Below are 21,192 nucleotides of genomic sequence, written 5' to 3'. Positions count from 1 at the left end.
CCGGGGCGGGAGGGCTGTCGACCGATACAGACGCCGTGACTCATGGTCTTTGGCGTTTCAGCGAGACGTTTAACTCGCGGGTTCAGTCCTTTAATGGGACTTTGTCGCGGCCGACTCAGCGCGGAGCTATGGCCTGCACGCGCTCGTAGGCTGAACTGGGGTGACCACCGGATCTCAACATCCAGCCCGTCGCCCAGTTCAGCTTTCTTGCTTGAAGATCTCACAGGAACACTGGAGAAAAAAAGCTGTCCAAAAATCCTTTTAGAAAAAAATTTCTTGCCAGGACCTAAGATCCCAGCAAGGTATCTAGGTCCTTACTCCTAACTAGACAGAAAATAACTGATTTGCTGAGGCAGAGAGAGAGAGGATATACCCTCTGGGACTGCCCCTAGGGTGTGGCCAGAGCTTTTTAATTTCCTGTCTAGTCCTGCTCCTGCGGAGGTAACATAACCCGAAGGTGGTGTATCACCGAGGACTACGTCTGTCGATGAGCGCTAGAGAAAAACTGATTCCCTGTAGCAGAGAGAGGGAGGATATACCCTCAGGGACTGCCCCTAAGGTGGAGCCAGAACGTTTTGTCTTTCTGCCTAGTCCTACTCCTGCGGAGACAACATAACCCAGCACTTGAGAATCAAGAAGACTACGTCTGTCAATGAGCGATAGAGAAATGTATGTACATGGGATTTATTTTCGTTTTTTATATTTCTAATAAATTTGCAAAGATTTTTGACAAACCTCGTTCACACTGACATTATGGGGTATTGTTTGTAAAATTTTTAGAAATAGTGAATTTAATCTATTTTGGAATAAGGCTGTAACATAACAAAATGTGGAAAAAGTGAAGCGCAGTGAATACTTTCCGGATGCAGTGTATGTGGACTAATTTGCACACCAAAGCAATTTAACATTCCTCCAATATAGGGGTTAAAAATGCAATAAACACCTGGATCCATGTAAAAACCCGAAATAGAAAGTCTGGCACATTTTCCCCTTGTCATTGTAAAAAAGATTGTTTAAAATGTAACTCCACTTTTGTTGAGAAAACATTCCCCTCTGGGTGATCTAGGTACATTGCATTAAAGAGGTTGTAAACTCGTTTAACTTTTTTTTTTTTTACAACCTGAAAGAGAAACACATAATGAGCTAGTATGCATTGCATACTAGCTCATTATGAAATACTTGCCTTAGAACGAGCCCCCGCCGTGCCGCCCGCTTACCTGTATGACGGGCGACATGTTCAGTCGCCCGTCTTCCGGGATCGCGGCATCCGGCCATCTGATTGGAAGGAGTAGCGGTGACGTCACTCCCGCGCACGCGCGCGGGAGCCGATGGTCACGGCACGGGGCTCTGAAGGAACGGCACCAGCGGCCGTTCCTTCAGAGCGCATGCGCCAGTGACGTCACTGGCTGCATGCAAGGTAAATATCTCCTAAAGGGTACATGTTTAGGAGATATTTACAGTACCTATAGGTAAGCCTTATCATAGGCTTACTTATAGGTACAACTTGCAGAGGAGGGTTTACTTCCTCTTTAATAAACTTTGATGCAGATTCCTACCTTTTGTTATTTCTAGTATTTGTTATTACTAATAAATCACTGTTTGTTTGTCTGTGTCCATGTGGAAAATGAATCTAATGGGAATGGTTCAATAGTAATCAACCAGCTGCTGCACCTGCGGGACTCTAAATGTGAAAAACTGCTGAGAGTTTGCATCTCTTTAGACGTGATTTCCTATTGGGAGTCTATCACCAAAAATTACATTTTTGTTGCAGGGGATGCCTGAAATCTGACTTGTACCTTAGTGCTTCTGGGAAAATCACAGAGCCAATCACTGGAGCAGGAGAACTGAATTTTTGTAAAATCTTACCGTAAAATTCCTTTCTCTGAGTCCTCTGACAGTCGCCGCCCACTCATTCAGTCTTCACCAATGGGTATTGACCTCTCATCCATAGGAGCAAGCTAGTCATAAGACTTTTTAAAAACAAAGCAATTTACATAGACACACCCATGGGGGCTGTCCCACTGGTCCAATACCCCCCTGCTATCAGCCATCCCAACTCAGTTTGGTAGCAAGCTGTTAAAGTCCAAAGAACCCCAATAGAGGGGCAGGGCGGCGACTGTCAGAGGACTCAAGAGAAAGGAATTTTACGGTAAAATTTTACAATATATTCAGTTTTCTTTTACGTCCTCTGACAGTCGCCGCCCATTCATTCAGTCTTCACCAATGGGATGTCCCAAAGCAGTGTAGACATGAGGGGTGGGAAACGTAACCGTCATAAAGGCAACGCAGCACCCACGTCAGAGAAAGAAACCTTACTTGAACAGAAAGGTAAATCCTCTGGGTAACAGAAAAGCTCAACTGGAGCAACAACCCAGGAAAGCAAATAAACAAGGGGGAAACAACCCCAACAGTCAGGGACCCGCAAAACCAGGGTCCCCTCAAGGTACTGGTGCACAAAGAACTTTGCGGCCAAAGGAGGCATCAGCTGATGCCAGAACATCAAGTTTGTAAAATTTGGAAAAGGTGTGCACTGACGACCAAGTCGCAGCCTTGCACACCTGGACCACCGAACCCTGATGCCGGAAGGCCCATGACGCACTCACCGCTCTGTTAGAGTGCGCCTTGACAGGGAAGGGCGGAGACCGGTCCCTAAGTGAATAGGCCTGTACAATCGTCTGTCTGATCCATTTTGAAATGGTCGCCGCAGACACAGCCATACCCTTCAGAGGTCCCTCAGGAAGGACAAAAAGAGAATCCGACTTCCGAAAGGATTCAGTGGACGACAGGTAAACCCTGATCGCCCGGACAACATCCAAGGAATGTAAAGCAAACTCCTTAGGATGTTTAGGATTCGCACATAGCGAAGGCAAAACAATGTCCTCATTAAGGTGAAAATCAGAAACCACCTTAGGAAGGAAGGACTGGTTAGGACCTTATCCCTATGAACCACCAGGTAAGGGGAGCGACAAGACAGGGCCGCCAACTCCGGAACTCTGCGGGCAGAAGTGATCGCCACTAGAAAAGCAACCTTTTGCGACAACAGAGGCAAAGAAGTTTCCCTGATGTTTTCAAAGGGAGGACGTTGCAAAACGGACAGAACCAAGTTCAAGTCCCAAGGAGGTAGAGGCGCCCTCCGAGGAGGGGCCAAATGACGCACACCTTGAATAAAGGTGCATATCAAAGAATTAGACGCCAAGGGGCGCTGGAAAAGGACAGCCAGTGCAGATAACTGGCCCTTAATCGTGATCAACACAAGGCGCTGGTCCACACCAGTTTGCAGGAAGGCTAATACCCTCACCACCGAGTAGGAACGAGGAGGGAAGCCCCTGGATTCACACCAGGCAAAATAAGCTTTCCAGGTATGGTAATAGATCTTACCAGGCGAGGCTTTCCTAGCCTTGAGCAGAGTAGGAATGACCTCGGATGAGAGACCCCTGTCTCTCAGGACCTGGCTTTCAACAGCCACGCCGTTAAAGCCAGCGACTGTAAAGCAGGATGGAAGATCGGTCCCTGAGACAGTAGATTGTCTCGTAACGGTAGCCACCATGGAGGCTCGACGGCCAGTTGAATGATGTCCGCGTACCAGGACCGGCGCGGCCAGTCCGGGGCCACCAGAATCACCAACTTCGGTTCCGAGACCAACCTGGGAAGGAACCTGGACAACAACTGAATCGAGGGAAAGGCATATATCAGACGATACCGGTGCCAAGGCACCACCAGCGCATCCGAGGCGTCTGCCAGAGGATCGCGCGTTTTTGCTACGAACCTTCCCACCTTGTTGTTTAGCCGGGACGCAAACAGATCCACATCCGGGGATCCCCATCTCGCACACAGCATTTGAAACACCTCCAGGTGCAGGGACCATTCCCCCTGGTCCAGGGTCTGGCGGCTCAGATAATCGGCCTGCCAATTCTCCACACCCGGAATGTGAACTGCCGAAATCGCCGGGACATGAGTCTCGGCCCAAGATAGAGTTCTTGTCACTTTCTGGGCCGCCCGGGCACTCCTGGTGCCCCCTTGGTGATTGATGTAAGCCACCGCAGTGGCGTTGTCCGCCTGCACCCGTACAGGGCGACCCCGAAGACGATCCGACCAATGGAGCAGGCACAGCCTGATCGCTCTCAATTCCAAGATGTTTATCGGTAGGGAAGATTCCTCCACCAACCAAGTGCCCTGGGCAGACAGGTTGCCCAGAACGCCACCCCAGCCCGACAGGCTGGCATCCGTGGTAATCATCGTCCACAGCAACGGCCGGAAGGACTTCCCTTCCGCTACGGCCGGGGACTGGAGCCACCACAGAAGATCCACTCTGGTTTGGCGACTCAGAGACACCCTCAGGTCCAAGGACTGAGGGAGCCTGTCCCATCTGGCCAGTATCTCCGCCTGGAGAGACCGCGTGTGAAATTGTGCAAACGGTATCGCCTCGAAGGCTGACACCATCAACCCCAGGGACCGCATACAGGTCCTGAGTGACGAGAACTCGTTGTCCCTGAGGGACCTGACCTCGTCCTGCAGGGTCCGGAGCTTGTCCTCCGGCAGAAACACCTTCACTTGGGCGGAGTTCAGGACCATCCCCAGATAGGGGAGACGAATCGAATGTTCCATCCGAACTCCTGGAGCGTCTGAACCGTAGTGGACAGATCGCGCAGCAGACTGACTGGCACTCAACCTTAACAGGATATCGTCCAGATATCCCAAGACCGCAATGCCCTGTGCCCGTAACAGGCCCAGAACAGGAGCCAGCACTTTGGCAAACACCCTTGGAGACGAAGCGAGACCGAAAGGTAACGCCACAAATTGATAGTGTTCCTCCGCGATTGCGAATCTGAGGTACCTCTGATGACCCTCGAATATGGGGATGTGTAAATACGCATCCTTGAGGTCGATGGAAGCCAGGAAATCGGGACTATCACCCCCTGGGCGAGAAGATCCTGAACCGCCCAATGCAGATCTTGCAACCGATCTGGGGTCAAATGAAGATTCGAGGGAAAGAATCTGTCCGCTGGTCGCGAAAGGAATTCGATCTTGTAGCCTGATCAAATGATTTCCTGAACCCACCTGTCCGGAATCCGGAGCAGCCAAGGTTCGAGAAAACCACGCAGACTTCCCCCCACCCCTGAAAATAGGCTTCAGCATGGAACCCGCCACCATATAGGCATGTCGGGCAAGGAATTCCAGCCTCCTATGTGTAGGGTCCCTAATCACCGGAGAATCCGCGGTGGGTACCAGAGTGGCCCTGTTCCATCTGGACACCGTATGATCCACCTTAGGGGCCACTGACCAGCGCGAATCCGTAGGAGACACAAAGGGGTAACGGAGTTGAAACCGTTTAGGCACCACAAAATTGCGTTTCAAATTGCGCCATTGTTCATTCACTGTCTCGTGAAACTCAGAGGGGCAAGGAAACACCTGTGCCGTCTTTCGGGATATGCGGGTACCAAAGGAGGACCGCTTACCCGGAGGATTGGGCTCATCCTCCAAATGTAGTGTATCTTTTACAGCAGTAATCAGCGCAGACATAGCAGCACGTTCTCCGGCCGTCCCAGGGAGGGAATCATCCCCCTCCTCGTCCTCCGCCTCCCCTTCAGACTGGGAGGAATGAGACCCTTCAAGGGGCACACTATCTACGGTAACCATGTCAGACTCAGAATCAGAAGAGTGAGAAAACCTAGGCCTTTTCCTAGAATCCCGTTCAGCCATCAAAAGATCCCCTTTGGACGCTAAAGTCGCAAGTGCAGCAATCAGTGCAGAAGATTCAGAGGAGCCTGAAAGCTGGGGGGAAATTTGCTGTTCTGGGACTCCATAAAGAAATTTTTTTTATGGCGCTGGCCCTTTAAATCGCACGGCGATCCCACCGCAATACACCGCTATTAAGGACTACACTGATAGACCCCGCAGGCAGGAATAAAGCTGATAGCCAGAGATATTCCCCACAAAACAGCAAGGACAGACTCCTACAAGTGTTACCACGCGATGTCACACCGCATGAGGCTGAACAGGACCCAGGCTAAGGGAAAATGGATGCCCATAGAAAGCAATGGGAGGCTCCGGGAAAATGGCCGCCGACATGTGCACAGAAGAAAACACAGTGCCACACACAAGATGGCGCCCGAAGGCGCCAAAACACACTACAATGATAGCTGCAGAAGCGCCCATAGTGAAGTCAAGCAGCTGCCCACACCTAAAATGGCAGACCCGCGTTTTTTTACTCCACAGCGGGCCGTCGCACATGTCTGCACCCAAACACACCACAAACAGTGTCACTCAGGGTAGGGACCCCCACAACCCCCCACATAGCGTCCAAGACACGGTAGAGCCCCCGCAGGGGTCGGGAGTAAGGTGAGCCCCAAAACGCACAGACATGAAGGGATACCACAGACACAGCAGACTGCCATCCCCAGACAGAGGCCCCACACAAAATGTACTTACCGTACCTCATGGCGTGTGCGCCTCTCATCGACGGGAAGCCTCCCACCCCAGGCGGTGGGGGTGCCGTCAGCCAAAAACGCAGGACGCTAGCAACGCACGGAACTGGGGTTGAGACGTCCAAGCGAGGTGGCCACCTCGCAGGCTTTCATCCCTGAGGACAGGGACAGGTAGGTTGTTTGCGAGGCCAGGGCGTACGCATAGCCTGCTAAACGCTCGATGGTGGGCTGGGGTTCCATAAGGCCCTCTGTCCAGGAGCACCAGGACGACCAGTGCGACTCCCAGCTCCGCAAACGCCGTCGTCTTCCGAAGATCCGACTAACTAAACGCTGACAAATCAACAGCTAGTAGTGCAAAGAAAAAACACTTGCCGAAAATAAAATCATAAAACAGAAGAAAGGCTAAGACCGTAGCCCCAGCACAGGGAAGCCTATCTTACTCCTAACTAGGCAGAAGACAAACTGAGTTGGGATGGCTGATAGCAGGGGGGTATTGGACCAGTGGGACAGCCCCCATAGGTGTGTCTATGTAAATTGCTTTGTTTTTAACAAGTCTTATGCCTAGCTTGCTCCTATGGATAAGAGGTCAATACCCATTGGTGAAGACTGAATGAGTGGGCGGCAACTGTCAGAGGACGTAAGAGAATTTATGTTTCTGGAGGGCGTTTCAATGTGTACAAAACACCTCCAGGTAGCCATATTGTATTGCATTTTACAGAAAATACAGAGCTGCAGATTGAAAAGTAAAGGTCATTTCTACTAACATTTAATTTCAATATGACTTGTGTCGGAATTGTATACGCTATATTATTTTAGATTTAGTATTTTTTTATCAATAAAAGTAGAGTTGCCCTTTAAATAGATGCATCTTGTATGTTCGCTTTTGAACTGGGAGAAATTGCAACATTGTATTTATAAAGGAAAATATTCCCTCTAAAATATGCAGGTATGCTAGAACTGCAATCATTCAACGGCAAAGTCAATAATGAAAACAAGCACCTGTTTTGCTTGATTGAGGATTCAAGAAAAAAGCACTACCGTATATACCTCCCCCCGCATTTGCACATCTCCCCCACTGTTGCAGTTAGGGAGCAAGACAGGAGAAATAGTGATATATGTAGCAAAAAAAAGGAATGCTGGGACCTGTGGTTCCACTACAACAGTGAGCATGGGGAGACGGATGTTGCACAGCCTAGTTTACATCTAGATTATACTAGTGAAGCAGCTTTCTGAGTAAGGAAAATAACTTTTCTGTCTATGGCACTGCCATTAAAAGCCACAGAGCGTTCTACTCACATGCTCTGCGCCAGAGAAGTGCTAATTAATGTAACACAAAGAGATATAAATAGGGGTTTCTGGGGCGGTGAAACAGTGGGTGATGGAAAAATCAGATGCTTTCTAATTAATCACTGTGGGTGGGGGGAGGCGGCTCCATACAGATCAAAAGAGCGATGTAGAAAGCGTAGGTTAGATGACTTTTAGAACTGGTTTATGCCAAGAGATAGCCTGGATAGAAAAACGGTAAAGTGCTCCTTCTGAAAACTACACAGAAGGGATACCAGCCATTTGTGTCCAGATTTACAGAGCTTTAAAGTCAGAAAAGAAATGGCTCAGTTTTGTGTTGTGTGTACTACATGAAAAAAGGATTAGGTTTAGTTGAGAGGGAATCACATTTTTCTCCTCCGGTTGCAAATTTTTCCCTATTTGTCGCTTACAGGTTATAGCAAAATATGCTATACTTACCTTCTCTGTGTAATAGTATTGCACAGAGCAGCCCCAAACTTCCTCTTCTGGGATCCCCCTGCTGGCTCCTCCTCTTCTGTGTCTGCCCCCATAGCAAGTGTTTACTATGGGGCAGACATGGGGGTTCTCTCCCAAGCCAGGCTGTATATGTCCATAGGCACACACAGCAGCTCGGCCTTATTCCATGCTCTCTCCTCACAGGATTTGATTGAGAGCAGCAGGTGCCAATAGCTCCCACTGTTGCCTCTGTGCCTATGAGAGAAAGAGGGAGAGGAGCAATGCTGCTTCAAAGTACAGCGCTAGATCGAAAGAGGAGCCAGGTAAGTATTTAGGGGTGCGGGGGGGGGGGGGGGGGAGCTGATAGCGGATAGAATGTATTAAAGTAAAAAAAAATGTATAATATATAATGTTTAATAAACAAACATTTGTAAATTTGAAAATGCTCCTTTCTTGGCAAACTGGTGAAAATCACAAAAGTATAAATAAGCGACGGCTTGTTTCATACTTCTGCATTATGGTAATACAGGATCCCCAGTGCTGTGTATTTCACAGTGCCAATCATTTTTAAGTGGCACCCCAAGGCCCTTTAACCACTTTAAGGCCGCTCACTGTGCTGCTACTACAGCACTGCGGCTCTCCTGTGTCCAGCGGCGTAGACCTACATCGGGAGCATTCACGGCTCCAGGGTGCGCTCCCACGCGCCCTGCGAGCCCGATCCTGGTCTGATTCAGCTCAGAACCGATCAGTCACCAGATGCAGACCAATGATTTTTGGTCTGGATCTGGAGATCCGTTCTGGCCAATGGCATCATGTCCCCTACCTGTGTAATGTAAACACAGGCAGGGGAAGTGATGTAATTTTCCCTATGGAGCCCTTTCAGTTTCAGGAGAAGGAGAAGCATCTAAAACAGGGGTCTTCAAACTATGGCCCTCCAGATGTTCAGGAACTACAATTCCCATCATGCCTAGTCATGTCTGTCAATCTCAGAGTTTTACAATGCCTCATGGGATGTGAAGTTCCGCAACAGCTGGTGGGCCGTAGTTTGAGGATCCTTGATCTAAAACGTGAGTTCCACAACACTACACTGACACTACCACACATAGGTACACTTTTAACCCCTTGATCACCCCTGATCATCCCCCCCCCCCCCCCAAAAGCCTCAGAGTGTACACTATATAGGGTGGTATACAGATCTTTTACTGATCACTGTATTTAGTGTCACTTGTGACCCTAAATCGCGCTTGCGCTAGGCCCAAATAGATTTAGGGCACCCGCCATCTATCCCCTAATAAAGTTTTAACCCCTTGATCACCACCAGTTAACCCCTTCACTCCCTATCACACTGTGCATTAAATACAGTATATAGGCAACTACTGATCACTGTATTTGTGTCACTTGTGGCCCTAATTTGCGCTTGCGCTAGGCCCAAATAGGTTTAGGGCACCCGCCATCTATCCCCTATAACTTTTAACCCCTTGATCACCACCAGTTAACCCCTTCACTCCCTATAACACTGTGCACTAATATACAGTATATTAGCCAACTACTGATCACTGTATTAGCGTCATTTGTGACCCCAGTTTGCGCTTGTGCTAGGCCCAGATAGGTTTAGGCCACCCGCCACACATCCCCTATAAAGGTTTAATCCCTTGATCTACCCCAGTTAACCCCTTCACTTCCCTGTCACAGTTATCACTATATACTTTGATTACCGATAACTGTATTAGTGTCATGGGTGACGCTAGTTAGGCTAGTTATCATCAGGGTCCCACCACAATTTGCAACAGTTATTTAGCGTCAGAGTCAATTACAGAATGCCAGTAACACTAACACACACACACTATACACCTCTATTACTAGTATAGTGTTTGAACAGATCAATATCTGATCTGATCAGAATTATACTAGCGTCCCCATAGTTTAGTGTTCCCAAAACACGGTGTTTGCACGATCAGCACTGATTCCTGACAGCACCTGCATTTAGCCCCTCCGCCCACCCCACCCAGGCAAGTGCAGTAATCAATAGATTACTGTCACTTCCAAAAAACACAAAACCACTGCATTAGCAGAGTCAGGCCTGATCTCTGCTAGCACTAGCAGTTTTTTTGTAGCGACGAAATAGCCCGACAACCAGGTGCTTTTTTACCTGTGAGTCACACTAGTGTACCTGTAAATTTAGTGGCTAAAATGTTCAAACGTTTGTACACTAGTGAAGAGGCCTACAGTATACTGACCATGTCAGATGAGAGCGATGGGGAAGCCTCACAGGCAGAATCAGGGTCAGTATATGAACCTGTAGAGAGCAGTGGCTCCCTGACAGATAGCTCCAACGACGGAGGGGTCCCTGCTAAGGTCAGGCATACTCGACCACATTCTGGAGTTGCTGAGATGCAAGAACCGATTTTTCTCGTATGCAGCAGAGTGCCAGTACTAGTGCCGCTCACACTTCTGGTGAACTGGCAAGCACCAGCCGCCTAGTACATCCTGGACCTAGACATACCAGCACTGCAGTATCACTTGGTGACATGGCGAGTCCCATAAGTGCAGTTAAAGTTGGTGCGGTGGCTAGCACGAGTAGTGGCCCACAGCCACCGCAAATTCGAAGACAGGCCCATAGAGCCCATAGTGTCCTTCCTGATGCGCTTGCAAATCCCAATTGGCAGCCCATAGATTCTTCAGCGTCCGCACTTCCCCCATTCACTGCCCAAACAGGAATTCAAGTGGAAACAGCTGATTTTAATCCGCTTAATTTTTTTGAGCTGTTTTTCACTGAAGATCTTTACAGATCTATTGTGGATCAAAGTAATTTGTATGCTAACCAATTTATCACCGCCAATCCAGATTCGTCCCTTGCCAGACCATTCGGCTGGAAACCTATAACGGTTTCCGAATTTAAGACCTTTCTGGGCCTATCCTTCAACATGGGCATTACTAAAAAGAGTGAGTTGCTGTCATATTGGTCCACTGACCCAATTCACCAAATGCACATGTTCTCTGCTGCTATGTCCAGGACTCGATACGAACAAATATTTTGGTTCATGCATTTCAATGACAATGAACTCGGTCCTCTTCAGGGAGACCCTGGATATGACCGGCTCCACAAAATTTGGCCCCTCGTAAACCACTTCAATCAGTGATTTGCAGGCTTGTTTATCCCCCAACAAGATGTCTGCGTCGACTAGTCCCTGATTAAGTTTACTGGCCGACTTGCTATCAAGCAGTATCTCCCCAGCAAGTGTGCCAGATACCGGGTCAAACTGCATAAGCTGTGTGACAGGGCCACAGGCTATACAGTTACTTTCCGTGTTTACAAGGAAAAAGATAGCACCGAGGAGCACCCCAACTGCCCAGACTACATAGGGAGCAGTGGCAAGATAGTTTGGGACTTGGTGTCACCCTCTTTCAATTACAAATTGGCGCATGTGGCACCGTACGATCTAATCGCCGGGGCTTCTCCCAACGGCTTGTAAATGCCCCACTTAATCAGGGGGAGAGAGCCTGCTTGATGTGCGATAATTGCTCGCAGTGAAGTGGAGGGACAAACGGAACATTTGCGTTCTGTCCTCCATTCACCCAGACACGGCAGTCGAAATTACTATGGTCACAGGTGTTGTTGAGAAGCCCCTCTGTGTCCGCGACTATAAATGGGAGGGGTGGACTTCAATGACCAGATGATGGCACTGTACTTAATTGCCAGTAAGGCCAGACGTTGGCACAAAAAAGTGTCTGTATACTTATTCCAATTGGCTTTTAACAACGCATATGTCTTATACAAAGCGTCTGCCGGAACATTATCCTTCCTACATTACCAAGAAGAGATAATCAGAGCCCTTCTGTATCTAGGAGGTGCTCCTGCCCAACTTCCCCAACCAAATGCAGTGAGCCGGCTGCATGATAGGCATTTTCCGGGAATTTCTCCCGAGTACCCATACCCAAAGATACCCCCAAAAAAGATGCCGTGTCTGCAGCAAGCGCGGATTTATGAGTGACACTCGTAATTATTGTCCCGACTGTCCTGACCGACCTGGTCTTTGCCACAGTGACTGTTTCCGTCGCTACCACACACTAGTGGATTATTAGCGTAGGGTACAGCACGGCACAGTTGAGGGCACACTTACACAGGGTCTCGAAAGAGGTTTGATGGCTATCGTCATTTTGAGAGAGCCTAAGCTGGAACGTTCACGTTGAAGAAAAAAAAAAGTGTAAAAAAAAAAAAAAAAAGATTACAAAAAAAAAACAAAATAAAAAAGCCAAAAATAGTTGTCGTCTGAGTTATTTTTCTGTTCTTACTCTGCTCTTCTACTTACACACTTCCTACTTTTGCGGTTTTTCATTGGTACTTTTCAGGTACCAATGTAATGTTTTATGTTTGCTATTCAGTTTGCCTTGCAGGTACACTCATCAGCTGCCACACTGATTTATATATATTCTGACACAAACAGTGCTTGCACACAGCATATATGGAAATCTCTGATGGCAATGCTGTAGGAGGTGATTTCACCACCACAGTTAAAAAAAAATAGGTATACATGGTGTTTGGTCACGTATACCCATCATTAGAAAGTGGGTTTGGATGTTTTGGTCAGCTAATTATGGGTATACTACACCTTTTCTAGTGGATATTTCTTCATCCACATTGATCGAAGGAATCTGTTAGGTTCTCTTTTTTTTCGTTCAGCCCACAGGCAGGTGAGTCAATGGAATATTTTATATTTTGCCACAAGTTTCGGGAAAATCACAGTTTTGAAGGCCATGAAATGCCAAGATAGCACAAACCCCGTCCCCCCTCCCCCCCACCAAATGACCCCTTTTCAAAAAGTAGACACCCCAGGGTATTTGCTCAGATGCATGGTGAGTATTTTGCGGCTCTCATTTATTTTGGAAAATGAAGAAAAATAAAAAAAAGGAAAATGCATTTTTTTCCCTCTTTTTTCAAATTTCAAAACTTTTTGACAAAAAGTAAGATCTGCAAAACACTCAACATGCCTCTCAGCAAATAGCTTAGGGTGTCTACTTTACGAAAAGGGGTCATTTGGGGGGGGGGGGGGTGGTTGTGCTGTATTGGCATTTCATGGCCTCTGAAACTGTGATAGGTAGTGAGGAGTGAAATCAACATTTTATGCCCTTAGAAAGCCTAAGGGCGTGATTGGATTTCGGGGTCCAGTACGTGGCTAGACTTCCAAAAAATCTCACACATGGGGTATCCCCATACCCAGGAGAAGCAGCAGGATGTATTTTGGGGTGTCATTCCATATATATCCATGTCATGTGTGAGCTATTTATCTTTTAGTGACAACTTTTTGTTAAAAATAAAAAAAAATTTTTTTCCCAAAACTTGTGGCAAAATATAAAATATTCCATGGACTCACCATGCCTCTCAGCAAATAACTTGGGGTGTCTGCTTTCCAAAATGTGGTCATTTGGGGTGGTTTTGTGCTATCTTGACATTTCAGGGCCTCCGAAACAGTGATGGGCAGTGAGAAAGTGCAATGAGAAATTTACGCCCTTTGAAATTCTGAAGGTGGTGATTGGATTTCGGGTCCCGTACACAGCTAGGCTCCCAAAAAGTCTCACACATGTGGTATCCCTGTACTCCGGAGAAGCAGCAGAATATATTTTGGCGTGTAATTACACATATGGCATGCGTGAGCAATATATAATTTCAATTACAACTTTTTAAAAAAGAAAAAGCATTTTTTTATTTTTTAAACACCTGTAACAAAAAAATCAAATACTCAATGAGCTCAACAAGCCTCTCAGGACATTCCTTAGGAAGTCTACGTTCCAAAAAGTGGTAATTTGGGGGGTGGGGTTTACTGCCCTGCCATTTTAGCAGTTCAAGAATTGAGATAGGCAGTCAGAAAGAAAAAATTGCGTAAATTTCAGTATTTACACAATAGTTTGTAGACTTAACTTTGTATAACTTTTGCGCAAACCAATAAAAATACACTCATTGAGAATGTTTTTGTCGAAGACATGTAGCTAAATACATTTTGGCCTAAATATATGACAAAAATTGAATATATTGGATATTTTTTAACAGTCAAAGTAGAAAATGTAAATTTTTCGCAAAATTCTCTCTTTTTTTATTAATATTGCAAAAAATAAAAAGCGTAGAGGTGATCAAACACTACCAAAAGAAAGCAGTTTGTGGAGCAAAAAAGGACGTAAATTTAGTTTGGGTACAGCATTGCATGACCGCGCAATTGTCAGTTAAATTCACGTGTTTTCTAAATCTGTATGGCACTGTAGAGAATGCTTGCTATAAAAGGTGGCGTCAAGAAACTCTTACACATCAGCCAGGTTTGCCTACACTGATTTTTGAAAGGTTGCCAGAGATTATAAACAAATTATTAGCAAGAAGTCATCTTTGTGTAAGACCCTGTTGCCCTCTCTAATGTTAAATGTATGTATATATTTGGCAGAAAATACTTCTTGTAGGCCTACCAAATCTATAATAATTTCTCTATGCATTTCTTCAGTTACAAGGTGTTTGTAGATTTCTTGCATGAACTGCCCCGAATTTCCCCACAAAATTGTAATGCGAAGCAAATCAGGGTTTTGACTAGGCCAGTCCATAACCTTTCATTTCAACTTTTTGAACCATTCCATGGTGGCTTTGCTAGTGGGATTCAGCATCAATGTTTGGACATATGGCCTCACACTTTAAAGTGGTCCTAAACCCACTTTTATCATTTTCAAACAATCCCCAGTGTTAGATATTGCAATTTCTTCACTGTATGTGCTTTATTAAAAAAGTGCCCCTGTATATAGCCCCCGCTGATGTCATTTGGGAGGAGAGGAGGAGAGCAGTGGGCGCTCTGAAATATAGTATACAACAGCATTTTATTTATTTTTTCATAAAGCACATACAGTGGATACATTGCATTATCGAATACTGGGGATTGCCTGAAAATGATAGTTATTTCAGCAGCAGGAGGGGAAGGGGCGGGCACTGGTACAAGCTGACAGGCAGAGCGGGGAGGGAGAGGAGGACAGAAAAGAGCAACATATGACAGAGGAACGTAAACAGACCACGGTGTCAGGGCTCAGCAGCCATCATAAATCGTGGTTAGTTTACAGGTGGGATGGCAGAACCAGGTATTTCAGGTGATACAAGGGGCAAATTACACAGCATAAGCACTGTGCTATTATTAGTGCTTTAACCACTTAAGCCCCGGAAGATTTTGCCCCCTTCCTGACCAGGGGTATTTTGCGATTCGGCACTGCGTGACTTTAATGGACAATTGTGCGGTCGTGCGACGCTGTACCTAAACGAATTTGACGTCCTTTTTTTCCCCACAAACAGAGCTTTCTTTTGGTGGTATTTGATCACCTGTGCGATTTTTTGATCATGCGCTATAAACAAAAAAAGAGCTTCAATTTTGCAAAAATAATATTTTTCACATTTTTTTATATGAAATTCCCCCCCAAAAAAATGTAAAAATCAAAATTTTTTAACATTTTCGGCCAATTTGTTTTATGCTACATATGTTTGGTAAAAAAAAAAAAAAAAAAAAAAAAATCGCAAAAAGCATATTTTGATTGGTTTGCGCAAAAGTTAACGCGTTTACTAACAAAGGGAAAGATTTTTGTCATTTTTGTTTTTTTTTTTTTAACGCGTAATGGCGGCGATCTGCGATTTTTTTGCGGTACTGCGACATTGCGGCGGACAGATCGGTCCCTTGACTGACATTTTTGGGGTTACCAGTGACATTACTGCAGTAATCAGTGCTATACATATGCACTGTTACTGCAAAATTACACTGGTAGTGAAGGGGTTAACTTTATTTGAGAGGGAGGGGCTGTGTGTGTCCCTAGGGGCGTGATTCTAACTGTGATTGGCTGTCTGTTGAGCTGTAGAAACAGTGATCAACGGTTCTACATAGTAGAACCGTGTGATCACAGTTTCTACACAGGGGAGAATGACAGGCGGCTTGTTTACACAAGCCGCCTGACTTTCTCCCTCTGCAGCGGCGATCGCAGAGTGACTGGCGGACAACGGGTCCGCCGGTCACACGCGCGGGGGGGGGGGGGGGGTCCGTGACCACACGGGAGCGCGCCTCCGGCGGCGCGCGCTCGCTCCCTAGACCCTCACAGGCTAGCGACGTAGACCTACGTCACTTTGCCTGCGAGGGGCTGACTGCCGACGTAGATAGTTGTGCGGCAGTCGGCAAGTGGTTAAAGGAACAGGATTTTTTTTTTTTTTTTAGGGTAACAAACACTTTAATATGATGCAGAATTAATTGTTTCATTGATAACTGCAAGCTGCCCAAGCCCTGAAGCAGCAAAACAACCCCAAACCATAATATTTGCACCACCATGCTTCACAGTTTTAAGGTTCCATTCCTGAAATACTATCTTTGGTTTGCAGCAAACATGTCTACTGTGACCGAACATCTCTACCTTTGCTTGATCAGTCTTCAGTATATTGTTCCAGAAGGCCTGGATTTTTCCTTTATGTTCAATGGCAAACTGTGATCTTGCACTTTGTAATCTTAAATTAGTGCAATTGCTTCATGATTGTAGATGCAAACATGGATACCAACTCTTATGGGGTTTTTTGAGAAACCTATTTTAACCCCTTCACCCCAACGGAACGCAAACATGAGGCCTTGGTTTGAAGGGGTTGTATCGGTGTGATGCCTGCAGCCAGAGGCATCACCCCGGTACCGTTGTTTAGAGCAGTCGCTCTGACAGTCAAGCAGCAGTTCGGTTGTCGTTACAAGGAGTGGGAGGGGCCTCCCGCCGCCTTTTGGGTCTCTAAGTAGCAACCAGCCGGCACGTGTGCAGGCTAGCAGAAGACTCGAACAAAGTCATATTTTGCTTTGATGGGGCCTCCGATGTAAAAAAAACGTAAGCGTTGTCATAACATCACTTCCAGGTACTGAAGCCTTAAAGGCAACAGATTAAAAAAAAAAAAAAAATGATAGCATTCAAAGACTTGGCATTTTGAATGCTTTTAGGTGCAGAGGAGGGATTTGGGGTCTTTTAACCTCCCTGGCGGTCTGATTATGTCCAAATTTCTGTGCTAAAAGCGGTACATTGTTTTGCATAGAAATCTGTTTTACATTTAAAAAAACTCACCTTCCCCTGGGAACCCCGCCGTCCTCCCCCGCTGTCCTTCCGCTGTGTGCTCGGCAGATGCCGGCACCTGTCTTCCGGTTCCCTTCCCTGCAAGCTTTGCAACACAGGGGTGTGGAACCGGTGGCAAATTCAAAAGTGTAAATACACGAAATGACATGATACAAAGCTGTGATCCTAACGGATTACACTGCATCATGCCATTTCAGCACAGGATTGCACCTGGTGACTTTTCCAGTGCCTTGCCTGTGCTTTTCCAGTTCTTTGTGCCTGGAAAATAGAGAACGACCATGGTGTCCAAAAAGCATTCTTTTTGCCCAAAAGCGCTTTTAGACGAACTGGAAAACAGAGACAGCAAAACTGAGTTACTCGAAGAACTGAGCGATAGCGATTCATGGGGAAATTTGTCATCAGGTATGGAAAGTGACGACAGCGATGATTCTGATGTCTCTTTCTGGCACATCGCTCCGTTGGAAATTCTGAAGAATCATTTGATGTACTTCCCAAATTCCACAAGCTATGTGCCAGAAAGAGACTCGTCAGAATCAGAATCATCGCTGTTGTCACTTTCCGTATTTTTTTTATTCGATGACGAATTTTCCCACAAATAGCGATCGCTCAGTTCTTCAAGTAACTCGGTTTCGCTGTTGCTGTTTTCCAGTTTTTCTAAAAGCGCTTTTGTGCAAAAAAACGCTTTTTGGATGCCATGGTCGCTTAAAAATTTCCAGGCACAAAGCCCTGGAAAAGCACAGGCAGGGCATTCAGTCACCAGGTGCAATCCTGTGCTGAAATGGCATGATACAGTGTGATCCATTAGGATCACAACTTTGTATCATATCATTTACTGTTTTTACAATGCACGCAGGGAGGGAACCGGAAGGCAAGTGCCGGCAATCGGGGAGCGACAGAGCAGGGAGAGACTGTAAGGAGGACATGGAGGACAGCGGGGGGGGGGGGGGGGGGAGCGCAGGGAAGGTGAGTAACATTGCGGGGTAATCCCCACACTCGGGAATACCGCCAGGGAAGTTAAACCCCAGATCCCTACATAAAGAGTACGTGTCACTGCCTATTACTGTCACAAGGGATGTTTACATTCCTTGTAACAGCAATAAAAGTGTTCATAAAATTTTTTTGAAAAGAGACCGTGTTAAAAAAAATAAAATAAATTAAAGCGCCTCCTTCCTCCGTGTTTGCACGCAGAGGCGAACGCATACGCAAGTCGCGCCTGCATATGTAAACGGTGTTCAAACCACACATGTGAGGTATTGCCGTGATCATTCAAGCGAGAGCAATAATTCTACCACAAGACCTCCTCCGTAACTCTAAGCAGGTAACCGTTATTTTTTTTTTTTAAAGCGTCGCCTATGGAGATTTTCAAGTACCGTAGTTTGTTGCCAATCCACGAGTGTGCGCAATTTTAAAGCATGACCTGTTTGGTATCTATTTACTAAGCGTATCATCTTTCACATTATATGAAAAAATTGGATTAACTTTACTGTTTTGGTTTTTTCAATTCATGAAAGTATATTTCTTCCCAAAAAATAGCATTTGAAAGACCACTGTGCAAATACCGTGTGACATAAAATATTGCAACGATAGCCATTTTAGTCTCTAGGGTCTCTGCTAAAAAAAATATAAATAATGTTTGAGGGCTCCAAGTGATTTTCTAGCAAAAAATACTGATTTTAACTTGTAAGCAACATCCAGTATCTCACAAAAGTGAGTACACCCCTCACATTTTTGTAAAGGTTTTCTTATATACTGTGACAGGAAGTCAGGTAAATCTGTGGATGTAGTCAAAGACAGGAGATACATTTCCACCTGGTTTGGAAAGTTCACCAATTACTATAGGGTGTCGGCTGAAAAGGTAGCCAGGACGGCTTAAGGAAGTTGAAAGGCCTTCAGCTGTTCGGAATGAGGAAGTTAAGGCCTCCATTATTTGTCCAAAGGAAGTCTATTGATTGCTGCCTCCTGATGCTGTGTGAGCTGGGGAGAGGAGGACAGTCAGATGTGTGCCTCCCGACGCTGTGTGAGCATGGGAGAAGACCTCCTGAAGTGATGTGCGCTGAGGAGGGTAAAAAGTGTGAAGACTACTCAAGGTGAGGTCTGGGATTGTTTCTATGTGGAAGAAATAAATGAACTGTTTGCTATGTGAAGAGACAAGCAAAGGAATGGTTGCTATATGGAGAGACAAACCAAGGAATATGTTCTATGTGAAGAGAAAAGCAAAGGGACATGTTCAATGTGAAGAGAAAAGGGACATGTTCAATGGACATTTGTTGTGTGAGAGATAAAAAACATGGACAATTGAGTGTCTGCTGTAGGATCAGCAAAGTTTGCCCAACAGTAGGTTGGAGACAGACTCCGTAGGTAGGTTCCTGTATGTGAGAAGGTAGCCGCCCACAGTGGCAAGGATTTATTTTGTGTTTTATTTTTATTTTGATGTTTTGATGCTTGCACTTGTGTGAAGAAAATTGCATGAATAAACCAAACTGTTGTTTGCAACCACTTCTCGGCTATCTCCCTGTGTGTAACGAACCCCCCCAAAGGGGTCATCCATACCCGCCACCGAGCTAAATCCCCACAATACCTTTTCATGTGACAATGCTGATGAAATTACACTTTGCCACAATGTAAAGTAGTGAGTGTACAGCTTGTATAACTGTGTAAATTTGCTGTCCTCTCAAAATAACTCAACACACAGCCAATAATGTCTACACCGCTGGCAACAAAAGTGAGCACACACCTAATTGATAATGTCCAAATTGGGCCCAATTAGCCATTTTCCCTCCCCAGTGTCATGGGACTCATTCGTGTAACAAGGTCTCAGGTGTAAATGGGGAGAAGGTGTGGTAAATTTGGGGTTATCGCTCTCACTCTCTCATACTGGTCACTTGAAGCAAAGAACTCTCTGAGGATCTGAAAAAAAAGATGGCCTAGGCTTTAAGAAGATTGCCAAGACCCTGAAACTGAGCTGCGGCATGGTGGCCAAGAGCACACAATGGTTTACCAGGGCAGGTTCCACTGAGAACAGGCCTCGCCATGGTCGATCAAAAAAGCTAGTGCTTAGAGCTAGTGCTCAATGTCATATCCAGAGGTTGTCTTTGGGAAATAGACGTATGAGTGCTGCCAGCATTGCAGCAGAGGTTGAATGGGTAGGGGGGTCAGCCTGTCAGTGCTCAGACCATACAGCGCACACATGCATTGGTCTGCATGGCTGTTGTCCCAGAAGGAAGACTCTTCTAAAGATGATGCACAAGAAAGCCCACAAACAGTTTGCTGAAGACCCCCCCCTACTAAGGACATGGATTATTGGAACCATGTTCTGTGGTCTGATGAAACCAAGAGAAACTTATTTGGTTCAGATGGTGTCAAGCATGTCTGGCAGCAACTAGGTGAGGAGTCCAAAGACAAGTGTGTCTTGCCTACAGTCAAGCATGGTGGTGGGAGTGTCATGATCTAGGGATGCATGAGTGCTGCTGGCACTGGGGAGCGACAGTTCATTGAGGGAACCATAAATGCCAACATGTACTGTGACCCATCCAATGCAGTCTGCAATGAAGAGAGAGGAGAGCGGATGGATTACACAGAGCGGGGATCTCCCGATTACCCGGCGACCGCTGTCATACGAAGTCCTGCCTCCTGGACCTGCTCCTATGATAGTCGTCACCAATGTGCTGTCTATCATAGGAGCTGGTCCAGGAGGCGGAGCTTCGTATGACAGCAGCGGCCGGAGAAGCAGAAGATCCCCGCCCTGTTTGTAATCCCGCGGCACTCGCCCCCCCCCCCCCCCTCCGAGGCAGCCTCTGCCTACAGTTAGTTGGAACCCGCTGTGGCCGTGCCAGCAAACAAAATAAAAAAAAAAATTGTCAGGTGGCAGTGGGCCACATTGCCTGCAGTCCTGGGCCGCATGCGGCCCCTGGGCCGCAGGTTGGACATG

General features: G+C 46.4%; 1 protein-coding gene across 1 annotated transcript in view; it reads right to left on the bottom strand.

Annotated features, from left to right (window-relative positions):
• Window positions 1–21,192, bottom strand: part of PNPLA7 (patatin like domain 7, lysophospholipase) — a 733,226-nt gene that overhangs the window by 471,999 nt on the left and 240,035 nt on the right. The window lies entirely within an intron of this gene.

The sequence above is a fragment of the Pelophylax lessonae genome (assembly GCF_965119305.1).
Source record: "Pelophylax lessonae genome assembly, chromosome: 7".
In the NCBI taxonomy this organism is placed as follows: domain Eukaryota; kingdom Metazoa; phylum Chordata; class Amphibia; order Anura; family Ranidae; genus Pelophylax; species Pelophylax lessonae.
Note: the sequence above shows the minus strand (reverse complement) of the source record. Positions and strands in the feature narration are given on the sequence as shown.